The 18,762-nt window shown below is 25.0% G+C and overlaps 1 protein-coding gene across 2 annotated transcripts in view; it reads left to right on the top strand.

Moving 5' to 3' along the window:
* LOC129606072 (developmental protein eyes absent) overlaps window positions 1-18,762 on the top strand; it is a 98,029-nt gene that overhangs the window by 54,235 nt on the left and 25,032 nt on the right. The window lies entirely within an intron of this gene.

Consider the following 18,762-nt stretch of genomic DNA (forward strand, 5'->3'; position numbering starts at 1 on the left):
GAGATGCAACCTTCCATTGTGACAAAAAAATGAATTGAATCCATTTTTTTTATTAAATGAAAAGTATCAATGTAAAAATTTTTGGGAGCTTTCCTTATCAGATCCTTTGCTTATGGTGTGTTGCTCATGTTTAACCACCCATATTTTGTAACACTTCATCATACAAAGTAATCAGTTGAAATAGAACCAAATTACTTTTCTTAGTTTCGCATTACTCACCTTAGATACTCTGAAGAAATTTATATATAATAAAGAGAAAATAAGATTTAATTTAAACTGTTTCAAATGACCATATTTATAAAATCTGAATCTTGTAAGCTACACATTATTCTTACTATACTTAATATCAAAAAATATATAATAGTGTGTCAGAAAATTGTGTCACATATGTGCATACGAGTATACAACAACTTTTTATTCATACTTATTGTGCCAACAAAATTCTGATTGTGGGAACTAAAATAGTAAAAATGAAAGTCAAACCTTTTAGATGTTAAAAAGAAAAATTTGCTTTCTCATATAATTAAAAATTTAAAATATTAATGATTTAATCCAATAAAATATATAAAAAAAAAATTATAACAATTTATTAAAAACTAAGTAAAATATAATAATGAAATTCAATATACAAACTAAATTCTACCATTAACTCTCAAAATACCATTATATACAAAAAAATTACCAAAATGTCAACTTCAAGGTCATTTATTGACTAGCATATGCGCACATATCCAAAATTTATCAATGAATAAAACTTCTATGAACTTTTTAAAATAAATATCATTTTATGGTATTGAAATAATTTTCTTAAAACAATTCCCACCTATTTAAAGTCCATGTTTGTATAACAGTTTTATACAGTAATAATAAATATCTATGTACATTCATAAATTCATTCGTAATTTAATTAATGAATTCAATTTTCTGAGTCATATTTAAATAATTTTTTTATTATATAACATCCATTATAAACAAGTTATACAATGTATAAATATAAGTGTTATATAGATAAAATATAAAATTTCACATTATTTTTAAGAATATTTAATCTTGTGTATGATTAATGACTCTTTCTAAATTTCATTCATAATTTTTCATATACATGCATATATGGTGATTTTAATGCTCTACTCCTCCCTACCACATCTCAGTTTCATTACTGAATGATCATATTTAAAATAAAAAATACAAAAAAAATATTAAGAAATAATCATAATTCAAAAGTTTAAATTTGAAATTCCAAATTTATTTTTATATTTTCTTTCTCTTTAACTATTAAAAAATGTGTGGACTGTATAGAGAGTATTTAATCTAAAATTATAAAGAAAATAAAAAAAGAAGAGTTATGGCTCGTGTGAAGACATTTTTATTTTACAATAAAACAAAATTTTAAAATTACCAACGTTCCAATATTCTACTACAAGTATGTAAACATTCATTTAATGGTTTAAGTTTTATACTAAAGATCAGATCGTCATTAAAAATTAAAATTCCTTAAAAATATTTGATATTTTCGTATTTTTGTTCTTTTTGTAACCCATCAACATAATTATTTTGTATAATTTTTAAGTATTCTTTTTTGTCTTCCTTACAATTTCCTGGTCCGTCTGCTGTTTTGTAGCGTTTTTTTTTTTTTTGTTATATTATTTATTCTTTTTTTATAATTATGTTAATCATTTATGTTAATTTAAGAAAAAAATTTTTGATGATCGCGATGATGATTAAATAAATGAAAGAATGAGAAATAACGAGTATAACAGTTAAAAAAAAAAGAGAATTAAAATTTGATGTGGTCAACACAAAATCGACCATTAAATTGTTTCAAAGAGAATACGAGCTAGAATAACAAAGTTGAAAATTACAAAAACAGGAATAAGCAGATAAATCTAAAATATATAAACAAGAATTAACGATATTGTGGTGGAATATCAAATTAATTCATTTAATGAAAAAAATGTTAGTTATTGAAGACTCCAAGAACCAGGTGTAAAATTTGAAAAATACTTAACACTTTATCGACCGGTTGTGGTTGAGGCTGCCACTCAGTAAGTACCGGGTAAGTCGCGCCCGAATTTACTCACAGTACCGGCTAAATTTTCACTATGCATTGTGCTGTGCTTATTCCTTTTTTTTTTTTTAAAGTAATGGAATTTTATTGATATATATACTTGATTTTGTATTTGTTTTATACAATTTATTGCCTGTTTAACTTACATTCATGAAATACATTCAAGGTAACAGTAATTAAATTTTTTGATATCTTTAAAGTGCGAAACTCTTCATCTGCACTTTCTTTATCCATTAGAAACGGTTAAAAACTATTATAATTGATAAAAAATTGGAGAGGTCAGTACAAAGCTGCAAATTATCAACGACGTTGGCGCTGCAAAGTTATAAAAAGAGCAACCCACTGACAAAAACCGTCGATAACCAAAAGCCGATTAATAGGCTATCGGTCAATAAGCGCTGGCAATCGAAAAGCCGATAAATAGGCTACGGGTCGATGAGCGTAAGGAATCGAAAAACCGATAAATAGGGTACCGGTCGATAAAGTGTTAATATTTGACAGCTAAAAAATTAAACTCAAAATTTGTCCCTGATTCTAGATTTTAAAATATTTTTAATTAAATTCGAAATCCAAAAATACTTTATTGGTACTGATATCAAAATTCAAAACAAGGAGATTACTGATTCAAAATAAGGAGAACCTATAATATATAAGCATAATATTATAGGTCTTTTCATAAACGCAGTATTTTCGCGATATATAGTGAGAACTGTGTTATATTTGATGTTTATAAACAAATGTTGCTAACCTACTTCATTACAAACATTACTTTCACATTATCGCGAAATCAGAGTACAGGAGCGAAATTAAAGTAGCGGAATCAAATCGTTTTTTGATTTTATTGAGTGGTTAAAAATATATTTATTGTTTCTCCTATATTAAATTATCTATTTAAAATCTCCTATATTAAATTATCTATTAAAAATCTCCTACATTAACTTATTTCCCTGGTATTGAACACAACGGCGGCAGTGTTCATAAAATTTTGTGATTAATTCACAAAAAATTTGAAATTTTGTTACGAAAACAATACCACCCTTTAAATACAAAATGCGGTTGAATAGAAAACAATTTCAAATTCATTTATGATCTGTTCATTAAATTAAGTCCAGAAACAAGAAAAAACACTAACAACAGCAAAAAAAAAGGAACAAAAATTTTAAGCATGAAGATGAACCAAAGTGTCACTAATGAGACATCAACAACAGTATTTATATAATAACAAACAATATTAATGTCATAGTGAAAAAGTTTACGAGTATGTATACTTATGTATGTAGGGTAACTTAAATTTTATGTGAATTTATAGCTTCATAAATATATGGCTAAATAACTTCTATAAGATATTTGGAGATCAATAAATAAAGAACATGACCTACAATGGCTGAATAAAAGCTTAAGGTGTAATTTCTCTTATTTATTTTAGTTGATGATTTTGTACATTACATGAAAAATAAATCTTAAGCTAGTAATAATTAAAAAATACACTCGTAAGTTAGCTCTTACTCCCAAGTTCACAACAATTCCCATCTACCCTTTTCAAGTGAATAAAAGACTTCGCAGCTCGCCGAGTCCGGAGAGAAAGGTATAGGAAAAAAGGTGCCTTTGCTTTCTTTGACAGATTCAAAATGGTGAAAATTTTAACAACAACATGTGTCAGCATAAAATTGTAAAATATTTTTTATAATTATTATAAACTGAATTAGAATGCGACAATAATCACATGTATATAAATTAAAACAATACAAAAACTCTACATTTTTTTTTAGAAAACACAAGGCAAACATAAAAATAATTTTAACTGATTCACTTGAAAATTATGAGTGACTCGGCTTGCTGATATTGTGACTGGATGACATATTGAACAATATAATTAAAAAAAATTGTTTTTAATGGGACAATAAATTGTACAAGAGAAGAAGGAACAACAACAACAAAAAAAAAAACTGAATGAAGAAATTTTATGAAAAAAAAAAGATCATGTGAGCGAAATGGACGGAATGAGGAAATAACGTAACAAAAACAGCAGAATGAAAACATGCAAGGAACAAAAAAGAAAAAAGGCAGAAATTTTTTTCTCACAATCTGTTGTAATTATTCAGGGATTACGTAATGAGGGATTATAAATGTTTGTTAATAACGCAAAAAAAAATTAGTTTCATTACGATTTGATAACTTTATTATGCATGTGATCCTTCAGAAGTTGCAGAGGCAAAAAAAATATGAACTGACACAATTATTATACAATAAATTTCATGTTTTTCTTTATATGTAAATTATTTTTTGAAATCTAAACGTAAATAATGTTTAAAGTTGAACTACATAAGAGCAAAGTGCAGTACTACAATCACGTCAAACTACGGGAAACCGATTAACAATCGCGTTGCTTTCGTTTGTATTAAAGAAATTTTTAATTAAAATTATCGGAAATCATCCAAATTGGATTAATTTTCTTTATTTATGTGTTTGCAAAAATTTTAAATCCCTCAAATAGCCTAAATTCCCAACATATTGTGGTTTATTCTTACCCATAATATTACATCTGCATTATGACTATTTACCCAAATATTTCTACATATATTCTCTTAATTACTCTTATGCCAAGTGGACTGAATTGTTGAAAAAACTTCCATGTTAATCAAATATATTTTTATATGCGCAATTTTTGATCACAAAGAAAATTATCATAATTATTATAAAATTAATTAACAGTTAAAAATGCAAATTATTTTCTAACAACTTTATAAAATTCTCAATAATTTCTACAATATTTCCAGATTTATTTCTGCTATCCATTAATACATTCGTATAATATATATATCTACATAATTACATACATTTATTTCAATTATTTTTATATACATGTACTTTAGTAAAATTATCCAATGACTCCCATCAGTCTCTTGATTTTCATCTATATACGTGTTTAAACTACTAGTAACAACCTTGAAAAAGTTTGAAAAAAATAAAAACAGAAAATACAAAAAAAAAAAAATTAAAATTCCTCTCATTTTTCAAAATGTTTTGATACCACAAACTCAACTCTATGGTTACGTTATACAATAATATGCAGTCAGTCTGTGGGCCTTCTTTAAATGTCCATGTTATAGCCTACCTACAAAGAATAAAATATTAAAAAAAAATAAAATTAAAATAAAGAATAAAACAAGTAAAAACTTTTCAGTCGGTATAAACCGATTGAATTATACCCTGCACTTTTCGTTATTGTGTAGCAATTACTCGAACCCGTGAAGTCATTCTATAGAAACTTCACGGATATGTCTGGCCTATAATTGGACATCCGACTGCCAAGTTTCATGAATCTGACTTTATAATTTTTCCAAATATTTAAAATTAGCTTTTGGAGTTGTATGGCAATTACCTGAACCTGTCAAGCAATTCCATCAAAACTTCGTATATCTGATCTACAACCGGACACACAACTGCCAAGTTTCATGAATCTGACTTTATTATTTTTTCAAATATTAAGAATAAGCTTTTGGAGTTGTATGGCAGGTACCCGAACGGTTCAGCTATCGCATTATAATTTTTAGGGCATATGTAGAATATAATTGGACACATGTATACAAAATTTTATATTTATAGCTTTATTAGTTTTTGAAATATTTAAAATAAACTCTTGGAGTTGTATGGCAGCTACCCGAACCCGTTGGCCGACTTATTCCAATAACAATAGGGTTCGTCCTTGGCACAAAAGAAAAAACTTGTGAAAGTTTGGTGTCGATTGCATTATTCGTTTTTGAGTTATCGTGCGATCGGACGGGCGGACGGACGGACATGTCTAAATCGACGCAGAATTTTACGCTGGGCAAGAATATATATATATGTCCATACCGCAGATGACTCCTTCAAGTAGTTACAAACTCCATACCAAAGTTAATATACCCTTCACGAAGTGCAGGGTATAAAAAAGTACATTTTTACGTTTGTTTCTCTTGTTTTCTTTTTCTGATGGTAATTTGATCTTTGGAAAACAAAAGAATTATACAATAACCATTAAAACAACATCTACATCAATATCGAACGGATTCATCCGCCATATTATTAAAATCTATAACACCGCACATGCGATATTTATACATGCTTTTTAAAATCCACGTGTGTAGGTATTTTTTAATTTGCCTGTTTTTTTTCTCTGCTCTTTTTTTTTTTTGAATTTTTATAATATTATTAGAGTTTTTCTAGTTCATTTAACTAAAAACTATTTTTGTACGTGATTTTTTTTTATTATAATTAAGATATTCATATATGCATATATATTTAGCTTTGAATTACAAAGAAAAATCAAATGCATATTTAAGTTGGAACGAATGAAATGAAGTTCTAAGAAATATAATAATAAAAAAAAAGTTGGGGAAAAAAAATTGCTAAAGCCCTTCTATAATGAAAAGAAAATACAATAAAAAAAAATTTTAAATAAATCAATGGTTTCTAAAGCAGCACATTTCTCTTGAACAAATAAAAGTATTTACTTTAATAAAAAAAAATTTTTAATATTTAAGATTATTCTTATTATATCACACAATAACCAATTATTGCATACTTTTAGGGTGGTAATAATAATAATAATAATAATAATACGTGATTAAAATAAGAATGTCCATAATGGTTGAATGCGTTGTTTGAAGCGGATTGTGTTACGAGTAATCAATTATATTTTTTAAAGAAATTTACTAGTTTCCAGTAAATTTCTACCAGTTCTTTGTTGTTAAATAAATTTGCTGGAAAAGCTTACAGTTTCTGAAAAATGAATATCTGTTAAAAATTTAAACTTCTCCAACTTTACCTTCTAAGGAAAAAACCATGTCAGAAATTTGAAAAAAAAGAGTAGAAAGACATACAGACAATGTGAAATTAATAAGAAAATTTCTTTTGAAATTTATTTAGAAATTTATGTACTAAAAATCAAAATAGAATTCTTAAGGTTAAAAATATTATTTGGTACTTGTAAAATATATGAAAATTTTAAATAGAGATGTTAACAAAGATGTTGTATAAATTGCTAGGCAATTTAAAAATATGAAATGAATTTTAGCTTTGCAATGTACAGGGCTTTTAACTGGTTTTTCTTAGAGAATTTGTGTAACTCTATGAAATATATTGAAATTAGAAAATTCTCCTGGTAAAAAATTTTATTTTAAAAGACATCAAAAGCTCACAAAACTCGAAAATGTGTAGTTATCTTTATAATTTTAAATCCGTGTTAAAAGGACTCACATCAAGCCTAAATTATAAAATCATAATATGATTGTAAAATTTTATTATATTGAATGCAACAATTAAATTAGTTATTTATTAAATTTTACAGAAATTGTGATTTATAATATTATAATTTTCAGAAATTCCAATACAAAGTAATGCATGCGCCTAAAAGCATGCATTTTTTTTTTAAATTCATGTATTAAATTATATAATACAATAAATATGTTGTACTAGCAAACTATGGAGTAGTGATGAATTTAATACAGGATTTATAAATATTTCTTTGTAAACTAATTAATTTTTTTTAAAATAAAACATAAATTAGTTCAGAATTTACGTATATAACTTTATTTAATATTGCAAATATATGTATGTATGTATTTTGTCATTAGAACAATAACTCAAAAAACCATAATCATAAATTTAAAGCGATAGACAACATAATTTTAACAAATAGATGCAACTAAAAGACTCAATATAAAATTTTTTTTAAATTTTTGAAACTATTGTAAAAATTTACCAACATACTCTACAAACACACACGTACGTAGTTTAGTTGTAAGTAAAATTCAGAGAAAATTCTTCATTCTCTTTGTTTTTTTGGGAAAGTTCAAGTTAATATGTATAGGTCATGAAAGTTGACACTTTTTGCGTCAGCCAAATATTTACATTGAAAACTGAGTCATACTTGTACTTAATTAATTATAATTTTTTTCTTATTCTTTTAATTCGGGTAATTATTCGCAATTATCGTAATATGATAAATGATTCATCATGTTAATTTCATAAAATTCAAAATCAGTGAGCAAATCAGTGAGAAGCTTTTAACTCTTATTAATTTTCAATTCAATACACATTTAATTTAAAAGTTCTTGTATCATTTTCAAAAGAGTGTCCCATCTCTAATATTTTCAAAAATCAAAAATATCAAAAAAAATAAACAAACATAAAAAAGAAAACATTAATAGAAAAAAAAATAATAAAAAATTTTTCTATTAAAAAAAGAACTTAAAAATTTCTTCGAATAAAAATCAATTTTTATTTCTTTTGAAATTTGATAAATTAAAAAAAAAAATTTTACGTAATTTGGTGCAATATAAAAATCAAATAGGAAATGATAAAAAAAAAAAACCAAAAAACAAATTCGTAAAAAGAACATCTCTATGAATTTTTCAAAACACCTCAAAAATCGCTTCAATGAATAAATCAGCCAAAAATAGTTTCGAGGAAATATGAAAAAAACCATTGGAAATGGTCAGTATTTTTCAGGCTACAAAAGAATTTGACAGTGGAAATGCCATTGTGAACATATTCCGCTATTATTGCCACGCTACCATTATCTGTATATGTGGTCCTTATTATGTTTTCATATCAAACAACTGTTACTCAGATCAAGCATTAATAATATCACCAGCAGGCGTAATTAACATGAATCAGTTTAATATACAACAGTCGTTATTATTTAAAGGAAAGGTAGAAGAAAATAATAAATAAGAGGGTTAATAAGAAGAAGTGGTAGGGGGAGGGGGGGGGGGGGAAATAAATTACAATGACGAGCAACACATATAACAATAGACTGCGAACATAACCATTAAGAATTTACAGTAATTAATAATATGAATAAGTGCCAGAACAAACACCCACATAACTCGAAAGTCTAAATCTTAAATTACTCGAAAGTCTATAGGTAAATATAACAGTACCTAAAAGAGCTCATTTTATAATTTAGATTAAATTTTAAGTAAAAAATGCAAAAGTGGTGCATGGACTAACCTAATATTTAGTTGACAATATTTATTTGCCGTAACAATACCAGAAAATGGATCTCAAAAATTTTAAAAATTTCTGAAATAGTAAAGTAATCATAGATGTCCAATATACACGCAGATTAATACTTTCATTTCTATATACTTATCCAAATAACAGAATATTATTAAATTGGGGCTAAACCATAGCTTATGAATTTTATGCATTAGTAGCTGAAAATTATTCACAATTATTTTTTCAAAAAATTTCAACACACCAATTAATTAATCTGGTAATTCTCAAATACTTTTTTTGAATCAAAATTTTTAACACCTATGAAACGTAACAATACCAGGTTTCATCCACATAATTCAAATAAAATTACAAACTGCATATAGTACAATATCATTTTGTACTCAATTATTATGCAATATTTATACAAGTGTATAAAGTAATTTGCGGCAATTAACATTATAATTGCTAAAATAATTTTCTATAGTCCATAATTTATTGTATGCAAAAACAAAATCTAAAAAATATTAATTACATAAAATTCATTCATTATTCCCGACATAACGATCGGAACCAAACCAATATTGTATTCAATTAACAACTAGTCGTACATATATGTAAGTATAATTAACAAATTTTAATTATTTCCCATTTCTCTATAAATTGTACATTTGCATATTATATGAATCCATTTCTGTTCTAATTAAAAACTTTATTAATATTTAAATACACTTAAATGTATATGTATATGTAAATTTATTTGAAAATTTTAAATTAATCCTATACATTTATGAATTCTACAATCAAAAATATTAAAAAACCAAATATTTTTCTGTTGCAAATTAATTAAAACGGGCTGTAAAATAATACGAAAAATTATTATTAACAAAAATTATTTTAATTATCAAAATTACCATTTATATATCAACTATTAATGTGCATCAAACAAAATGCAACGTTAAATATTGCGTAATGCATATGCGTTCTAAGCGACTTTTTTTCTTCATTTCGGAAAATTGATTATATGAACTGGGGACTGATTATATTTTGAGGAAACTATAATAATTGCTAAAACAAAATCAACTATAGTGAGGGAACAATTGTGATTTCTTATCAAATATAATTAAAATTCGAAATATTTTGACATTTCACGTATGAATTTTGACATACGACATTTGTGGTGTCAGAAATTTATGTCGCAAACTCGAATTGTCGTTTAAGAAAAAAAAATGTATGGAAAAAAAAAGAATTAGACCAAATATTTTACATTATAATTGTTTCTTAAAAAAATGGTAACAAAGTTTTAACAAAACAACAGAATATAATAACGAAACCAAAAAAAATCAATTTTCTGACAAAAAAAATAAAATCTGATTGAGTTGATATGTATATCACTTCAATTCGTATTTTTAACTACTGACTAGTATTTTTGACTAGAAAGAGTTCTTTATTAAAGTATATGCTTTAGGCTTGCCTTATAACTAAATTCGGTATAGATTTTTACTCAAAAATCAATCAAATCTGTCAAAAATAAAAAAAAAATTTTAAAAATTTTTAATGTCGTATAAGGAACAATGTCGCAAACAGATTTTTATTCTCCAAAATTTACATCATGTCGTAACTCGAAATGTCGTATTAGAAGATGTCGTATCTCGAAGACTTAGTGTATACTTAAATATTATAATTTCTACAATTTAATTTTCTCCAGCATTTAAATTATGCTATTTTAGACAGTATGTTATGAAATATTTGTTCCCTAACACTTCAACGGTTAATTTTCTTTAATTTATCAACAAACTGTATAATACCCAACATTACCAATAGTTCCCGTAATATCTTCGAAAAAAATTTTAAATCAAGCTTGACTGAATTTTGGCACTTACTCTTAAGTTTTCTAACATACAAAACAAAATAAATTTAAAATAACAATTATGTACATATACATAAACACTTTATTAGATATTGGGAGGAATACAATATGTAAAATTAGGCTTGCAAAAGCCCCATTTGTTTTGATATGTTAATATTCATAATTTAAAATCATATTTTTCCTATTATTAATAAAAAATTATTTTATATAATGTACTTGCAGATATTTTTTAACTATTTAACATAAATATTTAAATAGATGATTTAAAAAGGTCAGGATAATTAATTTTAATTGTAAAATTTTAAGAGATCATCACTTATACATTTATAGAAAATTATAAAATTCTTGTAATTAAAAACGGAAATTAATTGTTCAAACAAAATTTTTGAAATTTATTTTTGTGTTTATATATATAATATATGAACATTCGCATATATGTACATTACATTATATATACAATCGTAAATATAAATGCATTTCGATAATTTGTTAGTGTTCATAACATTTATACAATTAAATATTCTATTGGTTGAAATTAATTTTTTTTCAGCACAAAAAATGATTATTCAATTGAAAATTTTTTTGTAGTTATCATTTAAATTTTCTGGTTTAATTATTGAGAAAATAATTTATATATAAAAAAAAATAATCACGTATTGAAATTGTTGAAAGTAGATTGAAAAAATGTCAATTTTCTTGAAACTATTTTTCTCTGAGAAGAGATTTTGTTCGTCAAATTGCACCAGTGACAGAATTTGTAAGGACAACGCGCCGTCTATTATGAATGTACTGAATTAAAAATGCAAAAACCCGATTGACACTCAATAATGCTAATTCGTATCTTTCATAAAATTTGTATTGGCATTAATTTACTGAAAGAATCCATTGATTTTGATCTTAGAACATTTTACAAAAATGTAAATATGTAACTGTCACTGAATGAAAATTTGTATGTATAAACATCAAAAGTTTATACCCGAGCATAATATGAAAATCTGAAAAATTTAATCAGATTGAAGAAAATCTTTAAATTTTTATGATATTTTTGTTTGTTTTTTGTCTTTTTAACTGAATACAAAATAAAAACAAAATTTAAAACACCTGAGCATAAATCGTAGAGGCTTTTTCCTCAAACCAAAAAAAAAATAACATTAAAACATCGCAAATGATTTCGCTAAACGCTTCACAAATTAACATTATTGTTTGTTTGTTTGTTTGTTTTTTCTTTTCTTTTATAAATGTTTTGCAGTCAAGCAACCGACCATACACTATAACAAACTAGCCGGTATAATAAAGCAAAAAAACTTTGACAAAACAAAAAAATTTTTTTTTAATTTTAAAACAATAAAAAATAAAGTCAACTGAATGACAGAATAACTACGATATGCAAAAGACTGTATATTCAAAATTTAAATCTTGTCAATTATAGGATAAAAAAAAAAATTTAATAAACTCATCCTTTAAGAATTTTGTAGCATCATCCTGTTGTTTTCAAATTAGAATTCTGCTTTGTTTAATCAGAAAGCATTTTACAATAGGATTACTTGTTTTTTCCGCATTGTCCCAGAAGTTTAAAAGGAGAGCAACCGCAGGATTAATATAAAAGCCATGCAACCCGTCATCGGTTCGTCGAGCCTTACAAATTACTCCAAATCATAAGAACTATTGCGAATTATTGTTTCGCAGAAAACTCACATAGTTCTATCAAGTCTATCTAAATAGTTCTAAAACTATCTACATAGTTCTATCAAAAGGGAAGGGTACAATAAGCTTACATCGGATTGGTGGTTTTTCCCGTCGTTTCACATGCATTTAGTTTCCAAAACACAATTCATGTAATTAATCAACTTTAAAAATGTACCAAAAAAAATGGTAATATTATAGAAGTTAATTAAAAATTATTAAACCATGTTCCCAATAATTCATTAAGAAGGCAGCTAAAGAGCGAAAAATAAATTATAACAATAAAATGAAGAAAACAAAACAGAAGAAATTAACACTCGTTGGAGGTCTTGCAAATCAGATTGCCAATAAATCTTTTTATTCTTGAATTTTAATTTTTATTTTCCTTTTATTTTCGTTCTTTAACTTCTTTCCTCAACCAGCGCAACTCACTCACTTGACTGTACGGTTTTCGATATGGTCTTTTATTCATAAAAATTCTATATTTTTTAATTTTATATTATACAAATTTGCAGATTTGTGTAGCTGTATATGCATATATACATAAATTGTACATGTTGAATATGTGGAAAAAATCTTTTTATACCACGTTTCGTACTCCTTCATTTGAATGAGAAGAAACAGCATGTGAGGTCGAACATATCAACAAAAAACTATAATGATTACGATAGGAATGCATGTGCGACGAGATTCAAATCAGTTATTTGCATTTTTTATTCACATAAATATTATTTTAGTTTTTAATAAATTTTTACTTTTAGCATGTTAACGTCATGATAACAACAATTATAACAAAAACAATATGACTTATTGGCAGACATAAAGGCACTTTAAACATCACATACAAACAAACGTATTTGCGAATTTGTATTACGGTTGTCAATTATTATTTTGTTCTTTTAAGATTTTAAGATAAAATGTGACCCTATATAAAAATTAATTTGTGATATCAATGATATCAATTTATATGGGCTGATTAGAAAAAACTGATGCATTTGTTTTTAAGTTTTATAAGGTACGAGAGAAGGGGGCAAATATAGGGGTTGGATAACTTGTGTTTTGTAGCCGTATTAGTAAACCAATTGCCTATATAAAAATTAGCTTTTGTATTGACTTTACAATTTATACTTTTCTATATATGGTCGTTTTAATAAATCAGCGTTTTCAAACTAAATTAACTGAAAATAGAAACAAATTTTCCTAACAGTCATTTTTAATGGGGTTTATTCAGTCTTAAATAAAAAATTTCTGGTAATTTAAATTTGTTGTATTATTTTCCAAAATCAAAACTTTTAAAACATAATCTGATAAAGTGATATATCTTCTGGTAAAAGCAACATATAGTGAATGAAGAAATGCTCATACAAACTAGCAGCATACTCCCTCTACGTTTTGTAGACTTTGACCAGTTTCCTTCTTCCACCAAAGATATCATCGAGAATTCCTCTGGCTTCTTAAGGCAATACGTTACACTTTGACGACTATACTATGAATGTAAATTTGAGCCAATGCTCCACCCTTCTTCCTCAATCCCTCTTGTATGCATATAGAATATAGAAGCACTTATTCTTTATTATTTTGAGCAAAATATATAAACACATTTTTCATTACAGATTTTAAAATCTGATCAAAATATTTTTAGAAAAATTTTAGACACGACATTAAAAAACGCTTTACTTTTAGAGCTATACAATTAAAATTTTTGCACTAAAATTATAAAAGAAAGAAAAGCTGCAAAAAAAAATAAAAAAATTTCAGTAGAATTTTTTTATAAATTTTCGCATATTTTTTACATAAATTATAAAAAACTTCAATTATTAAACACGCCACATCTGATTATCACGCTATTTGTGCTTTAAGTGCTAAACAAACATTAATTTTTATTAGAATAAGTTACTACATTTTCAATAATTCTAAAAGACTATTTAGTTTATCGAAAAAAAAAAATCGAACATAATTGACAATCTGAGTATTAAATTATAAGAAATCAGAAGTTAACAAGCAAAATTTTTAAACTAAAACTAAAGTTATACACCAATAAAGTTAAAATAGTAGTATGTAAAGAATGCAATAAATTCACATATATTTTGTGTATTGACATGGAAAGCTACTATAATTTCAATTTTTTTTTTGTAAATTATGTGCTAACTATCTTGTATTTTGTTTTTGTGCTTGTGTGTAAATTAATAACATATGTAGACTTAATTACAGTTTGAAAATTGTCTTAAATACTCGTATTTCAAAACTGCCGTGATTAAGAAGAAAATCGTATATTTGCCAAAATCGTATATTTGTTAGATTTATTTGTACATATATGAAAATTAAATGATAAACTTATGTCAAGTTCTTAATATTAAAATCAATTCTAAATTTTATCTAACAGAATTTACAATTAATCTTAAGTGCTTTTTCTACGTAAATCTAACGAAAGCGTTCACAACAATAATCAAAAATTTAATTTCAACTTCAATATCATTTGAATATTAAATCCATAACTAGTTTCTTAAATAATTCCATATAAATTAATGAATACTTTCTAAAAAAAATGAATGAAAAAATATTGCAACTATTTTATATACAAAATACCGAAATCTCTAATTTCCGCATGCGATTTTTTGTTACAAATAAAATTTTCAATTACAATAATTAAATTGTAATATTGGAAAATGTGCCTAATTTCAGTGATGTAAAGTAATATCCGTAATTCCAGAATGGGAACAGTAAATTACCGTACCCCAATATCATTAAAAATTATCCATACGCAATTTGGGCTTAAAGCAAAAGCGGTATCTTTTAAACAAAAATTGACACTTCTCACTTCAAATCTAATTCAAATAAATTACAGAACAGCCATGCTGTAAAATATAATCCTATATCAAAAAGGACTAAATTTTTATTTAAAAAAATATATGACAATATGATAAAAATCAATAAATTTTATAATATAAAAATAAAAAACTCTATAAATAAAATTGAATAATTTTAAAAAGTAAAATTTTCAGGTGTCCTTTGTCCTTTCTCACAACAATAAAATACATAATCATAAATGAAGAAAAGAATAAGTAAAAAACCAAAAACAAATGTTCATTCCGTTTTTGCTTTGTTTACATCGTATGTGTATGTATATATAAAAATCCGCAGGATTAACAAAACAAAATCCTTAAAATCCATTGTAGTTGTAAGACAATAAAATTTCGCATAAATTTTTCTTGTTTATTTTCTCAATTCAACTTTCAATACACACGCAATCTAGAATAATAATAAAGTAGGTCTTGTATTGGTAAATAGAAAATAGAAATTATACAAGTGTATGGGGTAACACAATTCTATTAAAAATTTTTTGGAAAATAAAAAAACAAAAATGGGAGGATATTCCTTTTGCCATTGAATTTGCCAGCTACCATACATAATAAAACGAACACAAATTTAAACGAAAACTCATACTTATGCAATGTGAGTAATAAAATATAGAACTACTATATATATAGAGATAGACTACAAGATTCCCTCATAGTTGGTTGTGTGTGTGAATCAAAAACAAAAAAAAAAACATTTCCTATTAATGCAATTTCAGAAAAGGTGTACAATAAAGATAAAGAAGAAGAAAAATAAAATAAAAACGAGAATAAAACAAAAATAAAACGAACAAAGCAAAGATAAATTTAAGTACATATGTACATACTTACAAACAACAAGCTTATGTTTTGTTTAAACACGGTTCAAGTATGTAGTATACGAGAAAGGTAGATAATTGCTATATGGGATGGGCTAAGATAAATATTTTATTCAATTGTTTTTTTTTTGTCATTTTCTTCTTCTCGTACAAAATAGTTTAATGTTAAAAATGGAGTAGACAATTTAAGTTAGAATGTTAAAGGAACAGTTTCTAACTACTAAACAAAATAATCAAAAGGTTTTTGCAGAAAAACGACGAAAAATTTTTGCACAGAAACTTGAATATTGCAGCGAATTCAAAATTATTTGATATTAATTGAAAATTTATTGTATACCAAATACATATAAGTTTTTGAACAAGATTTGCTCTATTTTTTTGAGCTGTTTTAAAAAAATTCTAAAGATTTACTCAGAACTGATTAAATTGCTATGTTACAGTAAAAATTCTCAAACTTTTGGTCAATTGAATTTAATAATCTTACGTTTTCAAATGCATGTTTTTTATTTTTTTTGGATAAGAAACTTCTACGAATACGGATATTTCGGACACAAGATATTATGAACAGTTTTGTGATATTAACCCAAATTCTAGTGGTTAAAGTTCAACTTTAAAAAATATTTTTGTTTGTGTTAATAGGAACCAACAACTGAAGCAATTCGTTTAAATGACAATATTTTCTACGTTATGTTGCCAATTTAACGTTAACAATTTTTGTTATTAAATCACAAATAATTACAATGGTGAGTTTTGAAGGCAAATATTCAATATAACAATAAATTAATTACATTAAATTGAAATTTGCTATAAATAGTATCCAAAAATGAATTTTCATATTGTTTTGTTTTATGCATGATATTATTCTTAATGTTGACCAATAAGTGAAGTTAATTTGTTGAACTGAAAATTTATTAAACTGAGTCCCAATTCAGTGCACAATATTTTTTACATGGTATTTGAATTCAATCCTTTGGGGCAAAACTCTATAGATCCTTTTATCCTTCAAAAGCAAACTTATAATTTTTATAAAAATTTAATTGTATGCCTTCAAACTAAAACTTCTTAAAACTTAAACTCTCAAATCAGGGTAATCTTATAGTTGACTGGATTTCAATAGTTTCTTTTAAAAAATGTGGCTACAATTTGAAAACTAAACCATTCCATTCTCTTCTTTTCTTTCTCTCTTTCTATGTTAAAATTTCATGATTTTTTTCTTTCTTATTTTAATTTTCTTTGTCAACAAAAATTTATTTTTTTTTTTTGTTTTCTTCTAGAAAAAAAAATCATACTATAAAAGAAATAAAAAATATAGATACCTACACTTTTTTTTCCACAAACACAATCAAAAATGTTATCAAAATAGAGATGGAAAGTAAACAAAAAAAAAATTTAATTCAGAAATAGAACACTCACACAACAAGAACAACTTGTATTTAAGCATTTTATTATAATTTTAAGATTTCCGATCTAAATTATCTTCATAATACGTTCTTCTTAAGCGTAATTTGTGTAAAGTACATAAGTGTGAGTATAATAATAAGCATTTGTTTATTATATAGTGTTCGAACTGATTTTATAAATGTATAAATTTTATCGCATTAACACCTGAGTTTTCCTTCATTTTTATTACCTTTCTGCTTCAAAAAATTACTATCTTAAACTATTAACACAACTACTATTATACAAAACTCAACATTTACATTATATTTGAACATGTTTGAATAGGGATAGCACGTATATTACAAATTCATTCATACACATTTTTAAATATCATCGTGTGCGTATAATTCTGTCTATGTATTGAACATAAATGCAGAACAAATTATATTTTCTTAAAAACATCAGTGTGTCATGCATACATACTTACTCTGTGTTTTAAATAAACGAGAATATTATGAGTAAGTATAATAAGTGCTGCCAACTTTAAAAAATAAGAAAGTAAAATTAAAAGAAAATTGAATAATGAATGACGTTTTCCTGGCTTCAAAGAATTTTTAGTTTTAAACTAGACTTTAGTTAACTGTAGAATTTCAACGCAAAAAGAATGAGTGATTATACAAACGGCTTTTTTATTGTATAAAATTTTAACTTTTATATTTTATTTTCTAAGAAAAAAAAAAGAAAATTGTATATTTTGTGACAATTATTTTACAAATGTCCTTTTCATCTTTTCAAAAGGCATTTTAAGTTTTTTTTGAATTATTTGTGATAAAAAAAATAATATTCAATGAGTTTTCCGACGGTAGTGAAATTTTTTGCAAGTAAAATAATTACATTTGATAATTTATTATTGACAAATTATATGCATACATTTACCGTTATTAATGTAATAATTAACAAATAATTACAATTAACAATTGCAGCCCAATTAATTCTATATTAAAAAATATTAAATTTCAATTTCAATTATAAAAAAAATAAAATACATATACGTACATAATATATATTATATATATACAAATAAATAGAAATATTAAATTGTGATAA

This window comes from Condylostylus longicornis, unplaced genomic scaffold (genome assembly GCF_029603195.1).
Source record: "Condylostylus longicornis isolate FDR11 unplaced genomic scaffold, ASM2960319v2 ptg000017l, whole genome shotgun sequence".
Classification (NCBI taxonomy): domain Eukaryota; kingdom Metazoa; phylum Arthropoda; class Insecta; order Diptera; family Dolichopodidae; genus Condylostylus; species Condylostylus longicornis.